This window comes from Xenopus laevis, chromosome 2L (assembly GCF_017654675.1).
Source record: "Xenopus laevis strain J_2021 chromosome 2L, Xenopus_laevis_v10.1, whole genome shotgun sequence".
In the NCBI taxonomy this organism is placed as follows: domain Eukaryota; kingdom Metazoa; phylum Chordata; class Amphibia; order Anura; family Pipidae; genus Xenopus; species Xenopus laevis.
Window position 1 is genome coordinate 59,901,265 of NC_054373.1, and position 27,076 is coordinate 59,928,340.

At 38.8% G+C, this 27,076-nt stretch overlaps 1 protein-coding gene across 2 annotated transcripts in view; it reads left to right on the plus strand.

Moving 5' to 3' along the window:
* Positions 1-27,076, plus strand: part of scmh1.L (Scm polycomb group protein homolog 1 L homeolog) — a 147,568-nt gene that overhangs the window by 12,048 nt on the left and 108,444 nt on the right. For both annotated transcript variants that reach the window (XM_018245169.2, XM_018245170.2), the window contains one exon: positions 20,714-20,848. The gene's annotated coding sequence lies outside the window, so the exon portion shown is untranslated. The remainder of the gene's footprint in view (positions 1-20,713; positions 20,849-27,076) is intronic.

A 27,076-nucleotide genomic window follows, 5' to 3' on the forward strand; every position in this document is an offset into this window, starting at 1 on the left:
GTGATTAGCTGAAACTCCTCATTCAGTTCAGGTAAATCACAATCAGTGTTCTAAGTATAAATTGTTCTGTTGAAATCACAGCAATGAAAATATAATACTCTATCTTTTTTTTTTTTTTTTTTTTAAGCCCTAAGGGGCTTAAAATTAATATTATGTACTACATTTATGATGAACAGGGAGAATATATTACTAAAGGCATTAAAGGGGTATTTCACCTTAAAATAAATTTTAGTATGATAAATACAATAATATTTTAAAATTTTTCTGGTGGTATTCATTTAATATTATTGGGGGGGGGGGTTCAGAAGCTCTTTTGTTTGGGGTTTGGACTGCTGTGTGGCCTTTATAGTGCCCCTTAGGTTCATGCAGGGAGCACATACAACTGTGGCGCTGGCAGTGCAAGCTGCATCTTGTCTTAGTTCCTTGTATCATGCGTTTCTGAATGAAACAGTATGTGTTGGGGTGTATGATGTGCCCCGGGGGAATCATGTGGCTTACAGCCTGTTAACATCAGGGACAAAGAGACTAGCACCTGTATTTGATCTAATTTTATAATTAAGTATCCTAACGTGTGCCAGAATCTAATTTTTTATCAGCAGCTCCATATGCATTGAAGGAAGTTGAAGTTAGCATGCAGCTAAGAGTATTTAATACTATCATGTCATTAGTTTCTGTTTGTGAAGAATTCTGGAAGTCAAATACACCTTATAAATACACAAGAGCCATGCATTTCCTGTTAATTAAATCCTTCTAAATTGTACTTAGTGACAGGCCCGGATTTGTGGAAAGGCCACCTAGGCACGGGCCTAGGGCGGCAGGATTTTAGGGGGCGGCATGCTGCCCAACCACACCCACATTGTTTCTAAAACACTGGGGATGCGCTGGAGATACAATAATTTTTTAAATTACCCATGCGCCAATCCCCATTGCTGCAGTCCAGATGATGAAAATTTGCACGAATAAAGGGGAGGGGACAGGAGCGATGAACCCCAGTGGGCCTAGGGGTGCCCATTATATAAATCCGGCCCTGCTTAGTGATGTCATTGGTTAAAATGGGAACTTAGTGATGTCATTTCTGTCACATGGCTGAAACTCCTCCGTAACTTATAATATCCTTATATTTTACAGGAAATACTTTATTCACCATATAATTTCTAGAGCTGTAGTATTTGCGAGGTGAGTCTAAAAGCTGATGTAGTATATTTGACTCTCAAGTAACATAACAAAGGAGATTTTATTTTCCACAAAATATTGAACAGACAGGTAGTCACAAGGCCCCATCAATGGGCCAATAAGCTGCAGATTCGGTCTGGCAGGTCTGAGTCAACATCTTTTATCGGCTTTTATTTGTCCAACTTTACTCTGTACAGCCATGCGTTGCTTATGTTACTGGATGCCTTATATTAATTGCAGAACAACACAACATGGTGTCTACACTTTTCTGCTGCCCATATTTGAGACTGTAATATGATTACAATATTTATTACATTTTATTATATGTTGAGACTTTGTGACCTTAAATTACCTAAACACTATATCCAGAAAAGGATGTGACGATCTCCAATAATAAAGAAACAAATGTAGAAAAAGTAGAAAAATTTATTAGGACATGAGACCTAACGCGTTTGTGCCTATTGGGGCACTTACTCATATTATTTTTATTTGTTTCTTTATTATTGGAGATCCTCACATCCTTTTCTGGATATAGTGTTTTGGACTTTGCACCTTGGGACTGAGGTGAACTGTGAGTGAACCCTCCTTTACCATCTTAACCACAATTTTGTATTTTTGACTTAATAATTACTTGTTGAGTGGTACCATTTATATTTGCCGTAATGTGGCAGTAGCACAAACTCTGCTCCTAAATTACCTAAACCAAATTATCAGAGCAGTTAAAAACATATCTGTCTTCTCATCATTCTATGTGCAGAATGTATTTATATATAATCATGAATAAGGATTATTGCATATTATATGTTTCAGTCTACCAGCATAATGCTGACATTTTATGTGTAGATAGTATTCTTGAAGAGTACATTTTTTTACCCTGTACTTATGTACTGAGATAATTTTAGAGCACTGTACACTTGTTTTAACTAAAAACACTTACAGTTTAAACATGATGGAACACTTACTTAGTTTCAATATAAAGCATATGCATACATGGAAAGAAAATGTGGTGAAAAACAAATTAAAAAAAAAATAACAAAAACTGGAGTTTAGAGCCGTACAATTTAATTTCATTTTGCTTAATAGCTGCAGACGTAATTCTAAGGAACTTTCCAATATACATTAATTAAAAATGTAATTGGTTTAAAAGTTATTTGTAAATACAATTGTTACTGAAATCAGCATTTGCGTATGTATTTTTCTATTTCTGGCTCTGAATTTTTAAACAATCTTGCATAAATCAACTCTCCTCCAGCAAAGACAAGTCTGATAATCAGCTGGCATCTGTAACATTGTTTTAGAGCCACCATGGCAGGGCATAGAAAAGCACAGACAAGCACTGCTTTCTGTAGTATTTACAGATAACCACTGAACATTAGTAATGAATGGATATTGGAAGTTGCTTAGAATTACATTTTCTTTTCTTAGGCAGAAGTTAATTTTTTGGGTTGGCATCCCCTTTAAAACACATATTAAAACAGACACTGCCTTCTTTTGCCATCTTTTAATGCTATTTACAATGTAATGTTACTAATCTGTGCACTTTCTGTTAAAGGAATTGTTCAGTGTAAAAATACAAACTGGGTAAATAGGCTGTGCGAAATAAAAAATGTTCCTAATATAGTTAGGCAAATATGTAATGTATCACGGCTGGAGTGACTGGGTGTGTAACATAATAGCCAGAACACTACTTCCTGCTTTTTACCTCTCTTGGTTTACACTGACTGGTTACCAGGCAGTAACCAATCAGAGACTTGAGGTGGGTCCACATGGGTCATATCTGTTGCATTTGAATCTGATCTGAATGCTGAGGATCAATTGCAAACTCACTGAACAGATATGTCCCATGTGGCCCCCCTTCAAGCCGCTGACTAGCTCAGAGTTATAGATCTGAAAAGCAGGAAGTAGTGTTCTGGCTATTATGTTACACATCCAGTCACTCCAGCCTTTATACATTACATTTTTTTTTTTTTACTCTAATTTGCTAAAATGAAAAAAATGTGTTTCAGAATTCTGGAAACCAGCTACAAATGAGCAGTGGTGTAACTACCGGGGGAGCAGGGGGTACGATTGGGCCAGGGCCCGCACCCCCTCAGGGCCCCCCGGCAGCTCGCACGCCACTGACTCCCACTGATTCTGGGACTCCGGCAGCAGAAAAAATGTCGTACAGAGGGGGGGCGGGGGCCCGGCCACCTCTAGTTACGTTTCTGCAAATGAGCAATGTCAGTGACCCTTTAAATGTTGTTAAAAAGACAGTGATATTCTGAGACAATTTGCAATTGTTTTTTATTGTTTGTGTTTTTTTTATTTATTTACCTTTTTATTCTGCAGCTTTCCAGTTTGCTGTTTTGGCAATCCGATTGTTAGAGTTCAAATTACCGGTACCCTAGCAATCATGCATTTATATGAATAGGAGAGACTGTGAATAGAAACTTAAGAGTCATAAGAATTAACCATAAATAAATAAATGATACATTTGTAGTGACCCCCATTTGAAAGCTGGTAAGAGTAAGAAGAATATGGCAAATAATTGAAAATGTAAAAAAAATAAGGCCAATTAAAAAATAGCTTAGAATTAGCCATTCTATAACATGCTAAAAGTTAACTTAAAGATGAATCACCCCTTTAAAGTTTTGTTAGAACTGTAGATTTTGCAGTACATTACTTGTTGAACACGGTTGTATTTCTATTTCTTAAAGGATCAGTAACACCAATAAAAGTAATTGTTTTAATGGAAAGACAATATAATGTACTGGCAACCTGTACTGACAAAACGAATGTACTCGCTTCAGATAAACAACTATAGTTTATATAAGCAAGCTGCTGTGTAGCCATTGGGGCAGCCATTGAAGCGCAGTAGATAACAGATAATTTCTGAAGAATCCCATTTTACTACTACAGTGCTGTTATCTGCTGTGTATCCTGTGCCAGCTTTGAATGACTGCCCCTATGGCTACACAGCTGCTTGTTTATATAAACTATAGTAGGGTTTCTGAAGCAAAACACACCAGTTTTACCAGTGCAGGTAGCAGTACATTATATTTTTATTACTTTAGGACACTTTAATTTTTTGGTGTTATTGTTCCTTTAAAGCATTCTACTGTGTTTTATGAAGGTTAGCACAAATCAGAGCACTCATGGTTGTACTCTGTGCATTTGTGTGTATACAAATAGATTAGCAGAAGAATAAGGCTCCTTGTGCAGAATAACAAATGTTAATATGTTTTGGTAAATACCGTAGTTAAAAAAAATAAAAGTAAATGTATAGCTTTCTTAAAATTAATCCAATGCTTTCCCTTTAATTACTTATCTTGTGTATTTAAATTTAAAAGTTTAATCAGTCCTGATTATGTGTCAGTGCCCCAGACTGACATGGACAGCTGGACAACATTCCTGTACATCTTCCTTCATCAAGGCATTTGCAAATGATTGGTAGTCTGGCTGTCATAAATATATCTATAATTCCCCTGTGCTACAAAAAGTTTAAAAAAAAGAAAAAAAAAATCTTTACACGCTATACAATTTGATCTATGATGTTAGTGATGCTACATTAAAAATAATCAGTACACTAGAATATTTATTAGCAGAGCTAATTCTGACTAGTCCATGTCCTTAGTTTTGCTAAACAGCATCCTTTACAAAATCTCAGCAATTAGGGGCAAAGGTGCAGTTCTGACTACACGTTAGTAGGATAGTTGAATGATGACATAGGAGCACATGTGCAACTCGCTGGTCACCATGGTGATGAGGTTGCAGGAAGAAACTCCAACTGAGCTTCCTATTGGGTTTTTGAGCACTTGGAGCAAGGCATGTACGGGAGTCACCCGGAGTCATTAAGAATTGTCAGTTAATCATAGAACAAATGCACAGTTAGGTATTGCCCTTCTTAAATGTAGTCCCCAGTATCATTCTAGTTGCCATGGCAACCTGCCTGAATAAGACACTGCATAGAAATAGTGTTTTATTTCAACTAATATGTCTGAAGAGGGTTAAATGGGCCAGAACAACTTACTGTTGGCTTATAACATCAAGAATATATGCATTTAAAGCAGCAGTTGCATTATTCATAGTTCACATAACCACAGCCTTAAAACATGAGTTAATCCTAATCATAAATGTAGTTTTTAAACTTACACTCACCCTTTTCACTGTCACAGTCGGCAACAGTGGCTGCTTCCAAACAAAAAAATCTTCTGTACTGAATTCATTATTGCAGTGTTGAATCTACATGTAAGTTCAAACATTCCCGCCTCACCTTCTTCTTGAATTCAAATCTTCACCCCAGGCCATTAGCATCCAAATAATAAGGTGGAATAATAAGCATACAGTATAGTCAGTTCACCTTTATTAGCTTGCTTTAATATCACTTCTCCAAGACATGGTAGCACACTGCTTGAACTACACCTGTATAATTAGACTTTGGCATGACGGCCTTGGTGAGTGTTCCTGTAATAATTCACACTGGGGTTTTTCTATCTCAGGTCAGCCTTTTAAATTAGATTTTTTTTTCCATGGGCCTCTAATTAAACACATACTGCCTAATTATAAGATGCAATCCTAGTATTGGTCTAACAACATACTATCATAAGACTGTAAAGTCCATTTGTTTCTCTATATAATATAATATATGTAAAATCTATCAATGACTGAGCTTAAACTAAATAAATCCATGTATGCCCTTTGTCTGTCTTAGGCAGTTGCAGATCCTCTCCCATTAAAGCCTGCGAAAGGTGCTGGGACCTGTAGAAGTTTTGCAACAGCTAATGGCAGATTTATCAAAATTTGAGTGTAGAGATTAATACGTAAAAGCTCAAATTTTATTCATTCCTATGGGATTTTTAGAAGTGAGCTCTAACTTTCACCCATTGATAAATACACTTCTAAAAACCCCATATGAATTAATAGAATTCAGGTGCGTTTTTATGTATTAAAGGGGTTGTTCACCTTCAAACAACTAGTTGTTTTCAGATAGATCACCAGAAAAAACTACTTTTTCCATTGACTTTTTATTTTCTATGTCTGACTGTTTTTCTAATATTGAAGTGTAAAGTGTCATTTTTCACCTTCTGAAACAGCTCTGAGAGGGGGGGGGTCGCTAACCCTATATACTGTTTTGTACCTTTATTGCTGTGAATAAGGATTGCAAAATTTTGCTTTAATTAGGCTTTATTAATATGCAAGGGTTTCTAAAATTCTTTTTCATGGATTACCACCTGCACATTTGCACCAATACCACTGTGGGTTGCAACTGTAGTGCATTTGCACCTATACCAAAACCATGGTATGTTGCACATTTAGTGCATTGTTATGACTTACAGAATCATGCAGTTGCACTTTATCTCTTCTGACAAATCTTCTGAATAATAGCTAATGGACATAATTTTGGAATGCCTCTACAATGAATTTCATCTGATTTTTAAATGCACGCAGATGGTCCAGCAGCGCTTCCAAATAGATGGGAGAGATGCACAAAGCAGACAATTTCGGACCAGGTCACCCAGTTTGCTCATCATTTTTCACATTAACATGTTTGGCAGGCTGCTGGACCCTCTGTTAAGATCTCATCTTTTAAAGTATGTAATGACTGAATGCAGCTACATTGTTAAAGCTGTTAGAAGGGCAGAGGTGACCAAAAACATAATAAGAATCTATTGATATCTATGGATATAAAATTCTTTGGGCACTGAATTATTCCTGCGGTGGAGTCTTTAAAATGTAATCCTCAGTAATTTTACTTATAGAGTTATTTAACTCACACCATCCATCAGTAATTATATACGAGTGGTTACCTGTAGTAAGATTAATGAAAGCAACCTTCTAATCGGTTGCTAAAGATTACGACAGAAAAAATGTTACACTTGTTTTGTGATCATTCATAACCAAACCCAACAGCTTACTACCTTTTGCTGAACTACATCTCCCAGGAATTTTAACACTAGTAGGATATCGGGAGCTGTAGCATAACCACACCTGAATAGTTAGATCTCTTTCATATATAAAGGTGGCAAATAATAAACTGAAATACATACATAGTATTTTAAATTTGTAGGAGATATTGTACAGCTTCAGATGTAAACAAAAACACAAAAAATAAATGTTTTTTTCCAAAGGGCTTGTAGGAATTGTATGAACAAAAGCTGGATGCCATTTATTTTAAAGCATTGGCTTTTATAGAATCTGACCTAAACTATTGGCTCATACTGAAGTGAGATTTGCTTTCTTGGAGATAACAAAATTTTAACTTTCATCCGCCTACTCAGATGAAAAAGGATTGGTTTGGGGTTCTAATAAGGCACATAGTGGGATAATCCACCCCCCTCTTCCTTTAGGAATATTTGACATCACCACCTGTTCTATAATTTCTCCTCCTGCTTAATTAGCTTCTGGCTCTGATTCAGTTTGGAATCTGAGAACAAATCTCAGAAATCCTCAGTGAGGCGTCCAAAAAAACGGCAGGATTTTTTTTCTCCTTTTGAAAAATAATCTTAAAACGGCATATCAGAAATCTTTATTATTGAAAGGCTGGCCCGACAAGGCAATGCCTTGCTAAATGGTTTGTCAGTTCCTAAAGAGGCAGGTGGAAATTACTTTGTCCAATTGTATTGTTTTTCATTTAAAAAATACAAGATAAAATATAGAGTTACACTGTGTAATAAATCAAAAGCTAAGATTTTCCTGCCCTGTGGACTTTTTTTTCTCTATACTTACACCACTGGTATCTCAGGGAATGCTGGTAGGTAATTCATCAACAGCACAAGGGCCTTAGGTTGTATACTTCTTATTCAAAAGATTTGTTTCAAGAAAACAATTAGATTATGGCCTAATACATCATTATTTTCCATGCAAGTACAGGTGTATTGAGTGGGCATGGAAAAGCTTATATTATGTTATATGTACACTGCATCCATTGAAATGGCTTATGTTTTATGATTGTGCCACTGCCTAAACTCCCAGCTACAGAGAATTTTGGTATTAAGGGTGTAACATTATGGACAACAGCGCCTTTAACTGCTGGGAGGCAGGGGGATGAGCAGAGTGATGTGAAGTTTCAATATACATTTGCAAAGCAGGTAATCAGGGAATATATCAGAAAATTCAAACCTACTACACACAATTAGAGAATGAGAGGTATTTTGTGAATACCACAATGCCATAATTATTTGACTAGGTCACAGACCTCCAAAGTGAACTGTAAAAACAAAGTTCAGGTATGGGATCTGTTACCTGGAAACCCATTATACAGAAAGCTTCTAATTATGGGAAGGCCATCTTTTACAGATTATTAAAAAATATTACATTTTTTCTCTGTTATAATATTACTCGATCCAAAATAAGATATAATGAATCCTTACTGGAAGCAAAACTAGCCTGTTTATTTAATGTTCACATGGTTTTCTAGAAGGTATGAAGATCCAGATTATGGAAAGATCCATTATCTGGAAAACCTCAGGTCCCGAGCATTCTGGATAACAGGTCCCATTCCATACCCACAACACTAAAATAGTTCAAATGTGCATTCATTTAAAACTGAAATAGAGCCTGAAGTTCCAGATTGATGGTGCTAGCTTTAATATTCTGTATGCCTTAAAAAGTCACTCATCATCAATCATGGGGCCGGCTTTACACACTCTTCTGTATGTCCCAAACAATCACTCAACATCAATGAATCCTTCTCATTGTATATTACACATAAGTAAATGCATGATTACAAAATAATTTTTTTTTTAAAATACAAAAAAAACAAAAGTATGTAATTTTTCCTCAGCAAAAATGCATAAAGGTCTCTCAAGGAGAGCCACAGAGTAAAAATAATCTTACCCACTTGCAGTGGCTTCCAATTTAGTTGCGTGCCAATATGCACCAATATGCAGTCCACCTGACAATGTTATTTTGCTATAGGCATGAATGAGCAGTAACTGCATGTGGGCAGTTGAATTGTTATTGCTGTTGTCCTCTCTGAGAAGATCATGGTGGTCAAAATGCTTCACATGATGTGAGCCTAAAGGTATACTGTATAGGTATAATATATAATAAACATAACAACAATTGTTTTTAAAGTACCGTTGCCCTGCCTCATGAATTTTTGTACAATGTACTTGTTAAATGATTTACATCTAATCACCTAAAGCTTAGTCTTTTAATTCTTTTTAAAACAAACAACTATAATATGCATAGTGTCAAAAGAAACAATGCAGTCTCCAGAATGAAACAAAGATAATTAGGAACCAACTCTAAAGTATATACCTGTTTTTGGTGAAAGGGGGTTAAATCATCCATAATCCATAACCCATACATCTTGTAGGTCAGTCATGATCTGAATAAATCCTTGCAACATTTTGTGTCCTCAGTATCACTTTTCAAGCTTGAAGGCAGGTCAGTGGTAGTTAGCGACCCACACGCAGCCCATACGGACATCAAGTTGTCTCAAAATAAGGACAGAAAGTCGGGGGTTGGAAAGAGGCCATGGTGTCTAAAGGAGGTACAAAGTAGTAGGCAAAAGCGGAAGTCAGACTGAGATCTGGACAAGCAGACCTGGTTTGAAGAAATAAGGCAAAAGTTTGGGTCAGACAACAAACAAACAAGCAGAGCTGAAACTGGTAGTCAAAACCAAATGAGCAAGTCATCAAAGAAATAGCCAAGATACCAGACAGGGACCAGCTTGATAACCAAGCAAATGGTCCAGTGCGTAAAACATAGGTCAGAATGCATACCGGGTCACACTGCACACATTAATGATGGGCGGCCCACAAACCAGGAGAACCAAGAATGAGCAATCAGGTAAGTGTTCATACACTACCTGTTTAATCAAATTTGCATTTAAGACTAGACTAGTAAAAAAAAAATATAAGCACTTTACTTATTGGAGTTGAAGGTTAGTTTTGTATTGTAGGGTTTGCAAACCACTTCTATTCATTTATCTTAAGGGGCAGTATACTACCTTTTTAACATATACGTTTAATCCTTTGCCTGCCAAGCATGTACGCTGTACGTGCTTGCCGGCAAACTGCAAAATTTTTCGGCGATTTTCAGAAATGTCGTAAAAACCTCTACATTTAGAAAAACTCTGCAGTTTGGTGTAGAAAGACATCTTTATTTTTGTTGGAATTGTCAGAATGTGTACTTTCCAAAAATATATGGTTTTGGGGGGGGGGTCTTTGTGCTGTTAGGAGGGTCTTGTGCCACATAATACGCAGTCACTGGTCTTTGTTCACAGGCGAATCACCAGCAGAGAAAATTCATATGCTCTATTTTTATTTGGGGTCCGTACATGGCAGCTGCTTTAGTATATCTATTCACATTGGGCATCAAACTGTTACATAGACCCTTGGCATCAATATTTAGGGTTTTTTACAATTGTATGTAAGAAATTGGGAAAAATGTGGCCAATTGCAATATTTTTAGGTGATTTTCAGAAATGTTGTAAAAACCTCTACATTTAGAAATGCTTTGCAGTTTGGTGTAAATAGACATCTTTATCTTTGTTGGATTCGTCAGAATATGTCCTTTCCAAAAATACATGATTTTGGGGTATTTGTGCTGTTAGGAGGGTCTTGTGGCACATAATACACAGTCATAGGTCTTTGTTCACAGAAGGCGAATCGGCAGCAGAGAAAATTCATTATTTAATTCAAATTTTTAATTTGGGGTATTTTCCAGTTGTATGTAAGAAATTGGGTGAGATAAATGCAGCCAATTGCAATATTTTAGGTGATTTTCAGAAATGTAAAAACCTCTGCCTTTATCGCCAAATTTAGGAAAGGTTTGTGGCTTGGTGCTTTGGAGTAGAAAGACATGCATACCCAATTTGGATGGAAGAATGTGTACTTTCTGAAAATATATGGTTTTCTCGGGTGAACGTACTTTTTTCTACCTTTGCCCCCTACCAAAACTATGTAATTGTGTTGAATTTGCAGTACCTGAAATGACAGACCATATAGGGGGGTCTTCATTTTGGGGCCCCTATATGCCACGTGCTTAGGTAAACCTATACATATTCGGCATAAAACTGTTCAGAGGACCCCTGGCTTCATATTTGGGCTGATTTGTCATGATACCTAAAAGTATGTGAGGAAATACGATGCTGCAGGTGGAAACTTTGAGGTAATTTTTGGAAATGTCACCAAAATCGCCAAATTTAGGAAAGATTTGCTGCTTGGTGCTTTAGTGTAGAAAGACATGTACAAAAATTGGGTGTATACATTTTGGGGGCCCCTATATGCCACATGCCTATACATATTGGGCATCAAAATATTCAGTGGACTCCTGGCAATCATATTTAGGGTGTTTTACATTGGTACCTAGAGATGTGTGGGAGATATGATGCTGTAAATTGGAAGCTTTGAGGTAATTTTTTAAAAATTCACCAATTTAATATAAAAAATATAACTTTAGGAATTGCAACTTGGTAGTTTGGTGTATATAGTGAATAAAGTACCCCCTCTTGTAAAATATAAGGATATTATAAGTAACCGAGGAGTTTCATGACCATATACAGGTCATGGAACTCAGAGGTTACTTCTAATATCCTCATATTTTGCAACTGGGGGTACTTTATTATAATACACAAATTTCAGTGAGTCATGTGACAGAAATGACATCAAAACTCACCGTTTATAACTGATGACATCAGAACTCACCGTTTATAAGGATATAATTTACAGGATATTCATGGCTTTTGTGTATTATATAGATATATTTACACATTTTTGAGTTGCCAGAATCTGCTCTTTCTAGTAATGCTTGTTTCCTAGGGTAAACCTACTGTTTAGGAGTGGAGTGTTTGGCCTTGAAATCGAAGAATGCTGTTTTGTGGAGCGGCGCTTTGGAAATTTGCTAGTGTACTGCTTAGAGATTTAGATCTATACAAGTGAAAAATCTCCATAAAACTATATATATATATATTTGGTATTAGCGCGTTCAGGAGACGTTTATCTTTCCAGTATATCTTTATTAGACAGCCTATATCTTTTTACAGAAGTGGAATTACACCAAAATTCTAGCATATTTGGAAAGCTCAGGTTGTCTTGAAAAAAAAACAAACAATATATTGTTTTCCTGGGGAAGGAGTGCAAAAAGTCTAAAGACTGCTTGGCAGTAGATATTCGCATTTAGGACAAATCAGCTGGCAGGGAAAAGGTTAATGAATAGGGCTAGTGCGGAAAATACTAGTACTTCCCAAACTAAACAGGGCAAAATCTGAGACTGAAACTAAAGTCTACTTCATGTTCTTATGAGCACAATAGATAAAAATCAGCACTGCACTGAGAAGCCTCTATATAATGAACTGCAACATTACCTAAAAGTGTAACAGGCTGCAGCAGGAGGAGAGAAGTGTATGTTTATACAAATGGCTTTTCAGTGGACTGCTGATTTATTTTGGTTGTGCTCGTCTCGACAGTAAGTGGAATGTACTTACCTGTTTTTACTGTTAGAAATAAAATAAAAAATCATATATACGATCAGAACCAGATTTGATTTTTACTACAAATTGGACTAATGTTAGTCAGCAAGTTAAAAAAAAAAAAAGCACTGACTAACAGATGGGAAATTATTAATTCTGACCCTCAATTGTCTTTCTTAGCGAAAAAGAGACCATTAATAGCATATAGAAGAGGACAGAACCTGCAGGATAAATTAGTGGTAAAAGATTTGACAGTTGAACCCGGGGGGGGGGGGTAATACATGGCTAGACAGGCCATTGAAGAAAGGATGCTTTAATTGCATCGGTTGTTTTATGTGCAGTGGCATGTCACAGGGGACATTTTTTACACATCCAGGGACAGGTCATAAATATGGAATTAATCACAGACTAACCTGCACTACAGATCATGTGCTGTATATGGCTTGGTGCCCCTGTGGTCTTTATTACGTGGGTAAAGCCTCCAGTACAGATGTGCAATAAGAACTGTTTTGGCTAAGGGCAAAGCAGATCAACCGGGGTCCAAACATTGGTTGAATTCAAAACACAAATTGCCTCAATTTAGGCACATAATTATTGACTATATACCTGCCCCAAGGAGGGGGGATACTAGGAATTTGCTACTGTTGAGGAAAGAATCAATGTGGATATTTAAACTGGGGACTCTTGCCCCAAAGGGTCTTAATGAAACTCTTCCTATGTCTCCTTTTTTTTGAAGTTACCTATTAACCTTTGTGGTTTCTAGTTCATTGCAACATGTTATATTGCCACATTATAACATAGGACAATATTGAGGACTATTGGTAAAAATATTAAAAACCGGTTTCCCTTCTTGAAATGCAGCCTATGGACTGATGCGTTACATGACCAGATTTAATAAGTTTGCTTTTGATTCTTGTACTTTATTGTACTTTCTTGTACTTGTATTTTACTTTCATTTCAGGAGTTTCTTGTTTTCTTGATAGAGGGAATCGAGATGGTTAAGGCCCCGGACACACGTTTTTTACAGCGCAGAAACATAGTTTTACCTAGCAGAAATGCGAAACGTTTAATAAATACTAATTTTGTATTTTTTTTTGAGAAAGACCTATGAGTGTAGTTAATTCTTTTGAACTGTGAGTGTTGTGATGTTTAACCGGCACCCAGGCGACATTTCCACAGTTTTTCTGAGTGCACTGAACAGTATTTACTCCAGTTCAGTATGGCTGTGGGAAAACTATGGATTTCTGCAGATGGATGGATGGGGTGTAACATAAGGGGAACTGGACTTCTTGGGGTCCCAGGAGTGTAAACAGCCTGGAAGGGTGCTGACTGATGTGCAATTTAATTTCTCTCCTTAAACATTTCTTGTGGTTTTATATTACACGCATTACACTGTAGTTTTCCTTGATACAGGTATGGGACCAGAATTCTCGGGACCTGGAGTATTCTGGATAACTTGTAATTTGAATCTTCATACCATAAGTCTATTAAAAAATCATGTAAACATTAAATAAACCCAATAGGCTGGTTTTGCTTCTAATAAGGATAACTTATATCTTAGTTTGGATCAAGTACAAGGCACTGTTTTATTACCACAAAGAAAAGGAAATCATTTTAACAAATGTGGATTATTTGATTAGTGAAGTCTATGGGAGACAGCCTTTTTGTAATCCGGAAATTTCTGGATAATGGGTCTCCGGATAATGGATCCCATACCTGTATTTCTTTATACACATGCATACATTTCACATATTACTCTCTCTCTCTATGCTACATTTCTATTTACCATGCACTAGCATCCAGCCTATTCCTCTTTTCTTCTGTATAATGATATGCTGTTCATTTTATGCAGAGCTGTCTGAGATTCAGGCAGTCACTTCCCTGTGGAGATTACACTGTATTTTTGGCCCTTGACGTTCAGGGTGTAATAGTGATTTGAACAAGCTCCATAGAAGCTGACAAAGGCACAAAAAGAGATTCCTTATTTCAGAGTTCAGCGTATTAGCCCACTGAGCCTTTCTTCTGCATTCACTTGAGAGGAATACCATGCTGGCAGGTATAATAATGCAGAGTATTTACTGATAATAAACCCAGTATGCCAAATGGTGTGGATTATTCATGGATTTATATTGAACACACGTTGTAATGATTCCTCTTGTTCACAAGAAAGCAGATTATCACATATAGGAATAATCAACAGACTGCATTGCATAGCGATGCTCTGTGACTCTGTGCACATTAAAAAAATGCGTGGAGCAGTCAGGGATATTGGTAGCAGTCAAGAGGGTTAATTCCCTCCTCGTCTTCCTGACGCCTTTCCTCTGAAAGTATTTTTTACGCGGTTTGTGCCAGATGATCCTGTTTTCCGTGGGCAGAGTAATTAGTGATAGCTGAGAAAAATGGGGAGGGAAGCAAACAGACGGGGAGGGGGACAGAGCAGGAGAGGAAGAGAGGGGGGACAGACAGAGGGAGAGGAATGAACCTCGGGGCAAAAAGAGGGGCGAAAGATGGAAGTGTTTGTATTTATGGGGGAAGAGAACGTGAATTCTCACTAATTAGCTGACACATTACAAAATGATTCACGCTTTCATGAGGATCCAGACGGTAACCTGTGAGCAACAGTTTACTAAAAAGGGACAGCATTATAAGGAATGTGATAGTCAGGATCTGGTATGAACCAAACAATTCTATGACGACCATAATGATCGCAGCACTGCTTAGCTACAGCGTACCTCGTCAAGACAAGGGTGCATAAAGAATCTTCTGCCTGGAGCCTCCAATGAACTAGATCAGGATTTTCCATTTGGAGGGCTGAATTAAAGGTCTTTTTATGATCAGCAGCCTAACCAAAGAATCCTTCTTTAAAGAAATGTATAATACTGTAATTGGCCCTGTAATACAGTTTCATTAATATCAGCTGAAGTTATATAGTATGGTATCTGGAGAAAACTTAGAGAAGGACAAATGGTTTTACCTGGTTTACTTTCATGAAATATGGGGATACTTGAAAGTAGACACCAGGAAACATCAAAAAGGCTGGCACAAGCCTGGACCCACAAAGTAGTAAAGCCGGAGTCAGATTGTAAAAGGTTAAAAGGCTTACATTTTATTCTCCATAATTAAGAACCAAGGCCTGATGCGTTTCATGCCTACCAGGGACACTTAGTCATAGGCTAGTGGATAGCGTATCAAAGTAAGTCCACTTTTCTTGGAAACCTGAAGGCAAGATTCTTCTTCTTTATGGGCATTCATTCATTTTTGTTTTGGTTCTCTCTTCTCCTTCATTACCCTCATCCAAATGTTATACAGGTATAGGACCAATTATCCAGAATGCTTGGGACCTGGGATTTTCTGTAATTTGGATCACCAAACTTTGTAATGTTTTGTTATTACAGAGAAAAAGGAAATCATAATAAAAATTAGAACTATTTTCTTAAATGGAGTCTATGGAGATGGACTTCCTATAATTCAGAGCTTTTGGAATAACTGTTTTCTGACTCAGGGATCCCATACCTATACTTCTATTTCTTATAAAAATTAGAATAAAAGGAAGTAAGAAAACCTAGATGATCTTCATACACCAAAGCGTAATGAATAGTAGACTAAAAATCTACACCACAGAAAGTTTTAAACGTCCCTAAGTAGTGCCAAAAGTAAAATGATTAGCTCAGATCTCATTGTTGAAGTATATGGAATGTGAGTGCCTCACTGTGGCCAGCTAAGGAACTAGTGTTAGGGAGTTAGAGGTAGCACAAGAAGGATAAGATTATAGAAGTGCTCTTCTTTTCCATGAACCTTAAACTGTTACAAAACTACCAGCAGGGCCAGAACTAAGGGGAAAGAGGGGGCACACACCCAGCAAATATTGTGCAGAGATGTGGAATATGTTTGAATAATACTTGTTTATAATAATGATACAGATATAGGACCTGTTATCCAGAATGCATGGGACCTGGGTTTTTCTGGATCTTTCTATAATTTGGATCTTCATGCCTTAGGTATACTAGAAAATCATGTAAACATTTAATAAACCCAATAGGCTGGTCCTACTTCCAATAAGGAGTAATTATATCTTAGCTTGGATCAAGTACAAGGTACTGTTTTATTATTATAAATATTATAAATTTGGATTATAATGAAGTCTATGGGAGATGGCCTTTCTCCTATGCTTTCAAGTAGAAGTTGAAGCAATTATACTGATCTGATCAGGACCAATATGCTTTGACTCCCATGGCAAAGGTGGTACTCTGTTCCCCCACCCTCTTCCCGAGGGTCCATCACATCCTGACATTTTTTTTGGCACAATTAATGGCAGATACAGACAAACTGACACAAGAATAGCCGAAATAGCATTTGGATAGATGCCATTTTGCACTGCACCTTACTATACAATTGAGTTCATATGCTACTTGTACACTGTCAATTGACTTTGTAACATTATGTCACAGATGTCATCCAATAGTAACCTATAAATATTAGAGTATTATTAATGGATGTCTAGGCAGCAAGAGACACTGTTTCAAGACCACATTTGATGGTGTGATTGATTGGCTCAGGACAATAAACACTTTTGTGCCCTCAGCTTTTTACCAACATAGTTGTGGTTTAGCCAGGTGCCTCTGCAGCCTACCCTTAGTGTGGTCTCTGTTTATATGCCAAACTCCCTTAATTTTCAATAAATCCCTAGAGCCCAACATGTATAGTAAAGTAAGCCCACAGGCCTCCTGTAGGACAGCTCTGTGCTACAGCATCATCCTCCCAATATAAAAGGAGGTCTTAATAAGCGCTTCTTTGCAGTATGCAGAGGGGATTTTACTAACCTTTGTCCGTATAGTAGAAGGAAAGCGATCAAATCAGTTTATTGCCAATAGATTAGCCACACTAGTGCAAGCTATAACACTTTATTTATTCTGCAGAATGCTTTACCATACCTGAGTAAACCGCTCTAGAAGCTCTCTCTGTTTGTTTAGGATAGCAGCTGCAGTATTAGCTTGGTGTGAGTCTTTCCCTACTCACTTATAGCTCTGGGCTCAGATTACAGTAGGGAGGGGGGAAAGGGAGGGAGAGAGGAGCAAACTGAGCATGCTCAAGCCCTAGCCCTGGAGGTTTATGCTGAAAACAGGATGTCTGATACAGAAGCCCATGTGTACACAATAGAAGGAAAGAAATGCTGTTTCTTTTGACAAAGGACTCGGAGCAGCATTACTTTGAGGGTATACTGGTGTATTTATACAGACCGTTCTGATAAAGATTACTTCGTTTTACCCTTTCCTTCTCCTTTATGCACAACATTGTATTTGGTATTTCGCTATGTAAATGTGCTTGAGCAAATATTGTATTGTTCTAACCCTAAGATGTTAATAAAGATGCTACAGGGGTTGGGGTGAGAGAACTTTCATTGCTGCTGTATTAAAAATTTCATAAATAAGTTATTTTAGGCTAATATAGGCAGATGGGCAGGGTAAGGCCTTAGGTGTCATTTAAAATGTAATGTTGTCTTCCATGCTAGATGAATTGCCACAGATCCGTGAGCTCCAATTGGGAGTACAGACTTAAGGTGGCCATAGACGCACAGATAATATCGTACAAAACGAATTTTCGTCCGATATTCAGTGCGTGTATGGCGGAAAAAGAGCCGACCGATATCGGTCGGCTCATTGGTCGGCTGGATGGAAAATTTTGATCGGGTGCCTTTGAAGGGACCCAAACATCAGCCATTGTTAGTGCTGAATCGTCAGATACAGGTAGAATTCTATTGTTTCTACCTGTATAGCTGACGATTCAGCTCTACATGTGTGTATTGAAACGAACGATCTTTCTTGGAAAGATATTTTCCAAGAAAGATCGTAATTGTTACTTATATGGCCAGCTTAACTCAGTTTGTCCACCAACACTCTCATCTAAATATTGTATCAGGAAGGCCCCCATACACAAGTCAGTATACTGCTGCTTCCGTCAGGATAAGCATTATTGCCTGCGTTAACCACTTATCCATTTTTTAAATTAAGTTCTCTGATGGTTGCTTATCGCAGATGGCTAGCACAGTGGCTTTTAATTTGCCAAAATGCTGGTACAGGTCAAATACTGTGCACACTGGTGCAGCAATTTATATAATTAAAATGTTTAAAATTCTCTTTGTGTAGAAATATCTGAAACATTTGCTTAAAGGGACACTGTCATGGGAAAATAATTTTTTTTCAAAATGAATCAGTTAATAGTGCTGCTCCAGCAGATTTCTCAAAAGAGCAAACAGATTTTTTTATATTCAGTTTTGAATTCTGACATAGGGCTAGACATATTGTCAATTTCCCAGCTGCCCCAAGTCATGTGACTTGTGCTCTGATAAACTTCAATCACTCTTTACTGCTGTACTGCAAGTTGGAGTGATATCACCCCCCCAGCAGCCAAACAAAAGAACAATGGGAAGGTAACCAGATAGCAGCTCCCTAACACGAGATAACAACTGCCTGGTAGATCACATTCAGTTACATTGAGAAGGAAAAACAGCAGCCTGCCAGAAAGCATTATTCTCCTAAAGTGCAGGCACAAGTCACATGACCAGGGGCAGCTGGGAAATTGACAAAATGTCTAGCCCCATGTCAGATTTCAAAATTGAATATAAAAAAATCTGTTGGCTCTTTTGAGAAATGGATTTCAGTGCAGAAGTCTACTGGAGTAGCACTATTAACTGATGCGTTTTGAAAAAAACATGCTTTCTGATGACAGGATCCCTTTAATTATAACTATATATAAATAAATGTACGGAGCCATAGGGTTGAATCCCCTACTAGTTTGGGAATAGCCCTACTAGTCTGGAAACCCCCTGTTAGCTAAGGAAATCCTAGTACCTGTTACCTTTGGTGGAAGCATTTCTCCTATTGGACCAGGGAGGCAATGACCGTTTACTGTTGAGGGTTAATATAGTAAGTGTGAGCATATGGCTCTTCCTCTTTGGCCTCCACCTGCTGATTTGGGTGGATGTCTGCACGGGAGTGAAGCCTTGGACACAAGGCCACGGTAAAGAAAAGTGCCCTAAAGGAACCATACCTTCTGTGTAAGTAACAGCTTTCAACTTTGGAGCAACGATGTCTGGGAGAATTGCGGTGCGTTCTAGCATGCTGCCACAAATTTCCTGGTTTGTGCCACCAGGAGTCCAGAGCATCTCCTGAAGCCACAGAAGCCGCTCCTCTGATGTCACTGAAGTAGTCAATCTGGACCTCAAAAACAGGGAAAAACATAGGTGCTAAATTGCACCAGTGCAACCATTCACCTTGAGCTGTGTAATGCAGTCCCCCTCACCTAGTTTCATTGTGAAGTGATGGATTCTGGGATTTGAAATCCTACTGCTTCCTGCAAGGGTGTTGCACAGATATTTTCCTTTTAAAGTAGAGATTGCTTAAAGTGCTACTGACACTAAAAATTTTCTTTTGAAAATATTGTTCTACATTAAAAGTTACCTATAGGTCATGATAGTTTTTCACTGATAGTTCTGCTTTTGTTAGTAATTGTTATTTAAAGTTCCTAAACCTGACTGTTTTGCCAACGTGACTGCCCCTTCTTAGCCTGTCAGAGTTTTTAAAGCTAACGGACTACTGCTGAACAAATATGGCAGCCCCCTCATAGAGGAACATGGGGGTAAAAAAGGTAATGTAAAATCATCAGGCAAATAATTTTATGGCAAAATTATAAATAACATTCAAAGACAATATTATGAAAGATAAGAAAACTGCATAAAAGACTGTCCCAAAAACAGCTGTTTCCCCATAACCAGTCTACAAGGGTAGAGCTGCACAGTGAGGAGGTTGGTGGCCACTATATTTAGCCACGTTGTATATGATCCCTGGCTTCCTGGCACTGATTTCTCTCTGTGACAGTTTGCACGCTTGAAGTTGATCTGGTCCTGATATGGCGAAGGAAGGGGCAGAGAGCTGTTTTAGTTTCCCAAACACAAATTTCAAAATTCTTACAAAAATTATTTCAGTTTGAGAAAAGTTTTATGCATTGAAATTATAATAAAATACAATGTCTTCTGTTAAAACTAGAGAAACAGCATAACAACCATGGTGATCAACAATAAAGAGTCTTTTGACACATCCATATTGGTCTTTATGTAAGCATGCAATTTTGTTCTTTGATCCCTAGGACAGACCAGGGCACTGTGCAAGAACCAAGATGCCAGAGAAAGCATTAACCAAGGAATGACAGCCAGTCTCCCTCCTCCCGCTAGAGATGCCTGCTCTCACCCTTCCCTGTAATCAGGGCAAGAGTCCCTTGCAGGTAAGAGTGGATCGAAGATCTTGGGAATAGGTGGCTAATACAAATCTGAATACAGATGGCATGCTGATCTACAAAGGTTATTGAAGTGAATTTCAAGGTCTCCTCAGACTTGTTAATTTGGCAAACACTCTGGATTGTGGGAGGTGGTGGGCAGTCTAGTATGAGGGTCAATGGAAAGCATAACAGAAAAAGCACAAGTCTAACCTCTATTAACAAATATTGGGCAGTATCGGCTTAGTTAAAGGAGACATTTATATAAACTTCATATTCTGATGTATGATTCAGAAGGAAAAATGTTTTGAAAGCATTTTACCTCCTACAGCTGTCATTATATCAGAGCTGCAGAGATGTTTACAGGTCAGAAGCTAGGCTGAAATGAAGAGTGGGATTGTCTGTTCATTCTTTTAAAGGAAATGGTCATAGCACTGACAGACAGGCTGAACTCTGCAGGGAAACCCCTCCCACCCTCTGCCCTGTGCGTTCCCAGCCTGCACATAAGGGTAAGGTCACACTTGGAGATTCGGGAAGATTTAGTCGCCCGGCGCCTTTTCTTTGGGGCAATTAATCTCCCCGACTGCTTCCCCCTGTCTTTCACCTGCTAGAATGGAAATACACACATGGCTCTCGCGGCGCTTCGTTTTTGAAGTCGCCTGAAGATTCCTCGTGATACAGCTTTTGGTGACTTTGGAAAACGAAGCGCCGCGAATGCCATGCCGCAGGCGTTTTTTCTTTCTAGCTGGCGGAAGACAGGGTGAAGCAGTTTGAGGAGATTAATCGCCCCAAAGAAAAGGCGATTAGTTGCCGGGCGACTAAATCTACCCGAATGTCCAGGTGTGACCTTACCCTAACTGTCTTATGCTGCTGCTGATAATTCAATTATAACAATATACCTTACATGAGCAACAAAAATCAGTAGATGTGAAGTTTAATGCAAACTTTACAAAAATATAATAGTAATAATTTCCTTTATTTAAAGTGCAACGGTATGGTCCTATGTTCCTCAACAAATATACATCATTCACAAATGTACATGCCCAAATGGACATAATCTATAGTCCATAATACATTGTTATACACACTCTGCATATATTATTAAATTATGCACAGTGTACATTAGTATGTACAGTTATCTAATTTAAGAACAGCAGCTGTAGGTTTGTGTTCTCTGCAACCCCCTTTATTGGATCATATACAGCAAACAGAGAAAACAAATATGCTGTTCTGGAACATTTTATGATCAGGTGCAGGGAGTTGCAAGGAAAAAATGCAGCTTTTCTGGACTTTTTAAAATCATGTGCTGTGTGTTGCAAGGGAACAATACAGCTGTTCTGGAACAGTTTGAGGTCAGGTACAGGGATTTGCAAGGAAAAGGCAGCTGTTCTGGAACAGTTTATCAGGTGCAGGGAGTTGCAAGGGAAAAATGCAGCTGTTTTGGAATGTTTTCTGATCAAATGCAGGGAGTTGCAAGGAAAAAATGCAGCTGTTTTGGAATGTTTTCTGATCAGGTGCAGGGAGTTTCAAGGACAAAATGAAGCTGTTTTGGAATGTTTTATCAGGTGCAGAGAGTTGCAAGGGAAAATGCAGCTGTTCTGGGACAGTTTGTGATCAGGTGCAGGGAGTTGTAAGGAAATAAATGCAGCTGATGTTCTGGAATTATATAGTTAATAAAGTACCCCCTCTTGTAAAATATAAGGATATTATACAGTTACCGAGGAGCTTCATGACCATATAAAAGCACAAGGCCGAAGGCCAAGTGCTTTTATACAGGTCATGGAACTCTGAGGTAACTTCTAATATCCTCATATTTTGCAACTGGGGGTACTTTTATTTATTATAATACACACGTTTCAGTGAGTCATGTGTAGGGTTGCCACCTTTATGTCTGTCTGAGCCCGGGCGGGGGCGGGTCCTTGACGTCGGTGGGTGTGTCTGTGACATCAGTGGGTGGACTTGTGGCATCAGTGGGCGGGGCTATCGGCCGATCGCCGTGTCAATCAAGGGAATCCCGCCCGGTTTTCCTTATTTGGAAAACTGGGCAGGAAGTATAGACCCGGGCAGCCCCTTAAAATACCGAGCTGTCCGGGTCAAAACCGGACAAGTGGCAACCCTAGTCATGTGACCGAAATGACATCAGAACTCACCATTTATAAGGATATAATTTACAGGATATTCGTGGCTTTTGTGTATTATATAACATATAATAATAGATGCAAGGTGTTACAAAGGACAACCTAAAAAATATTCATAGCTTTTTGTATACAAAATGATATTGTGTAGAAAATTATTGTGATGAATGTGTGAGTGACAGAAACAGCAGTGGATGGAGGGCAATATTAGCAGACCCAGAACGACAGAAACAGAGCAGTAGAGGGAGAAGGAGTAAAACAAACACAGCAGAAAGTGATAGAAACAAGCAGTGGAGGGATGGGGGAAATGAGCAGAGGAGGGGGTTAAACGAATAGATCAGAGAGAAAGAAAGGAGCATGGAGGGAGGGGGATTTGAGCAGAGAGTGATAGAAACGGGGGGGGGGCAAACAGTGAGGAAGAGAAAGGAGCAATGGAGGGAGAGGGAGTAAAAGGAATACAGCAGAGAGTGACAGAAACAAGCAAAATGAAAATGGAGGGAAAATCAGAGTGGGAGTGAAAGGAACAGGGGAGGAGTGGGTTAAATGAATAGAGCAGGGAAGGGAGAAGGGAAGCCAGCAGTGATGTTGGTCCAATCTGTAGAAGGAATGCAGGGGAGGACTGTGTCCTCCCTCACTTGATGCAGCTCTATTACACAGGCAGAAGGAGCTGGTGGCTCCAGAGCTAGATACTAGAGATTCCAAGACAGGAAACTTACCAAAAGGGGTGGGCTGAGCACAGTTTTCTGGGAATGTGTACATATTTGACCAAAAAGGTATTAAAAACAATTCCTTCTATTTTACATTATTTTACATGGTTTTCTGCATTGTAAAAATATATGCTATATGTCCCTTTTAAAATTAATTGCCTCCCTATATTTAACTAAGGATTCCACAATGCATCTGCTGTCAGTGATGGGCAATTTTGTATGGCACTAGGAAGGTCCTTAGGTACAGGGAGAAGATCATATTTATATCCAACCTATATTTATCATTGGTAAAAGAGAAAATTAGCCCTACAAACTTAAGTGAATGCTGCAGAAATAAATCAGCAGTGGACAATATACTGAATGAGATATCAGAGACCATGTTACGAAACGAAGTGGCAGACAAAGCAACCGATATTGACAAAAGACTTTGATATTTAGAATCAAACTTCAAACAAAGTTTTCCCATGGCTCATTTTTTGTGTTCTTCCCCAGCCAAAAGGCTCCATGTGCATAGTTGGCTGTCCTAAGGCTGGGTATTTGTACACAATCTGCTTTTTTTCTTATTTTTGGACAGAGCTGGGCCAGTCGTGGCGCTGACTGGAAGCGGGCATGCACGAATTGCCGCTAAATTGATGCCTGCGTGCATCGACAAGCACGCTAAATCGCCAATCACCTAGGAGAGAGGGAACCGGACTAGGGGTAGAAGGCAGGTAAGGTACGTGCCTGGCGCCCCCCCAGCTTTGCGCCGTAGGCACGTGCCTTACTCTGCCTACCCCTAGTTCCAGCCCTGTATTTGGAAAAATGTGTTTAGTAGCATTTACGAAGCTCTAGGCCAACAACCACTAAAAATAGTGACACCACATACATGTGCATAATGAGCACGCTGGGAGAAGCAATCATTATTAGCACCACTGAACATGGTGTAGAACTTAATGGGGGGCTTTTTCTTAGAAAAAATTATTGTTTCCCCCAACTGCAATACAGGCATACAGTTATGAGCCTGCAGCTCTGGTGGTAAAAACTGGTTTTGGGTAATACAGTAGGTGTCCTTTGAGCATGTAAATATGTTTTCAATAGTTAAACCTGTAAAGATTTAATGTCTCCAAGTAGATTTACAGGATTTTGAATGGGTGGTTCAACCTTTATATCTCAGCTAAATGTTGTTATTCTTGGTACCTGCACAATGTCATATAACTATGTCACTATTGGCTTATAGATCACAGCTCAGTGTGCTAGTCTCTCTACAGAAACTCTTCATAGCACCCAGAAGATGCAGGGGGCATGGAAAGTATGGAGATTTGATATCTTAGTTGTAGAGATTTTATTTAGATAATTGAAAATGTTTGTATTGGAATAAATACATGTATTCTAACTACATCCTTAAAGGAGAACTAAACCCTGCAGCTGGGGGCCCCTTATTCACCCCCTCCATTTGGTCGCCCTCCCTGGTTCCTCCCTGCATGGTGTGGCATGTAATGGGTCTCCCCTCTGGTGACACTGACCTGTATATGCAGAACAGCGCAGCAGAGCACAGGGGAGCCATGTTCACTAGGATCTTCTTCATAAGTAAACGTTTCGGTGCTCATCTTCAGGAAGATGCTGAGGCTGGTGAACATGGCTCCCCTGTGCTCAGCAGCCATGTTTACTTGCCCACACTGTCACATCACTCACATTACCAAGAGTGGATTGGAGTGTGGCCTTTATAAAGGCAGAGCTTATTGTTTACACTCGGCACCTGCTCTGTCTCTGAGATGAATGGAAAACTCCAGGCTTGTTGTGTTCTGTCAATAGCAGGCTGCTTAAAGTAGAACTAACCCCTAAAAAATGCTATATTTTATATACTGAACTTATTTAACCTGGCTAAAGTTTCGGCTTCCCAATAGCAGCAGTGATCTAGGACTTCAAACTTGTTACAGGGGGTCTGCGATACCCACATACTCACATACTTAAAGAGATACTGTCATGGGAAAAAAAAAATTCCCAAATGAATCAGTTAATAGTGCTGCTCCAGCAGAATTCTGCACTGAAATCCATTTCTCAGAAGAGCAAACAAATTTTTTTATAATACACAAAAGCCATGAATATCCTGTAAATTATATCCTTATAAACGGTGAGTTCTGATGTCATCAGTTATAAAGGGTGAGTTGTGATGTCATTTCTGTCGCATGACTCACTGAAACTTGTGTATTATAATAAATAAAGTACCCCAAGTTGTAAAATATGAGGATATTAGAAGTTACCTCGGAGTTCCATGACCTGTATAAAAACACTCGGCCTTCGGCCTCGTGTTTTTATATGGTCATGAAACTCCTCAGTAATTTATAATATCCTTATATTTTACAAGAGGAGGTACTTAATACACTATATATTAAATTTTGAAATCTGACATGGGGCTAGACATATTGTCATTTTCCCAGCTGCCTCAAGTCATGTGACTTGTGCTCTGATAAACTTCAATCTCTCTTTACTGCTGTACTGCAAGTTGCAGTGATATCACCCCCTCCCTCTCCCCCCCCCCAGCAGCCAAACAAAAGAACAATGGGAAGGTAACCAGATAACAGTTGCCTGGTAGAACAACACTCAATAGTAAAAACCCATGTACCACTGAGCCACATTCAGTTACGTTGAGAAGGAAAAACAGCAGCCTGCCAGAAAGCATTTCTCTCCTAAAGTGCAGGCACAAGTCACATGACTGGGGGCAGCTGGGAAATTGACAAAATGTCTAGCCCCATGTCCGATTTCAAAATTGAATATAAAAAAATCTGTTTGCTCTTTTTATAAATGGATTTCAGTGCAGAATTCTGCTGGATCAGCACTATTCACTGATGCATCAAAGGATTCCTTTAAGAAACAAAGTTTAGGGGTCACTGCAAATCATCAGCAGGAAATGAGGTTGGCCTATAATATAAGATAATACTACAAGGCTGCAATGCTAGTTGCACTGGTTTATGTGCTTCTATGTGGTAGCTATCTGTATTTATTAAGAATCAGCCTTATATTGTGAAGTTTATCTTCTATGTGTACTGTATATTTTGAGTGGGTCCCTAAGATCAATAACTGATAGGGTTGCCACTCGGCCGGTTTTTTACCGGCCTAGCCAGTAAACAGGTATTGAGGCCGGTGCTGGTATTAAGATAATACCGGCAATTACATGGCCGGTAATTTTTTGCAGGGAGGAAAGCCACTTACTTTCAGCTCAGCTGCTCCCTTCTCCCTCCCTGCCTGCTCCAAATTCTTCAGCTTGTCTCGTGTGATTATGAAGATGTGATTGTGTGGGCGGCGTCAGCGTGCAGTCTGCAGGGGGAGCCGAGTGTGTGTGCGGCTGCTGGCTCAGTTGGACGTGACCCTGTATCCAGTGAGTCTCACACCAGTCCGCTCTCCCGGATTTACACGTT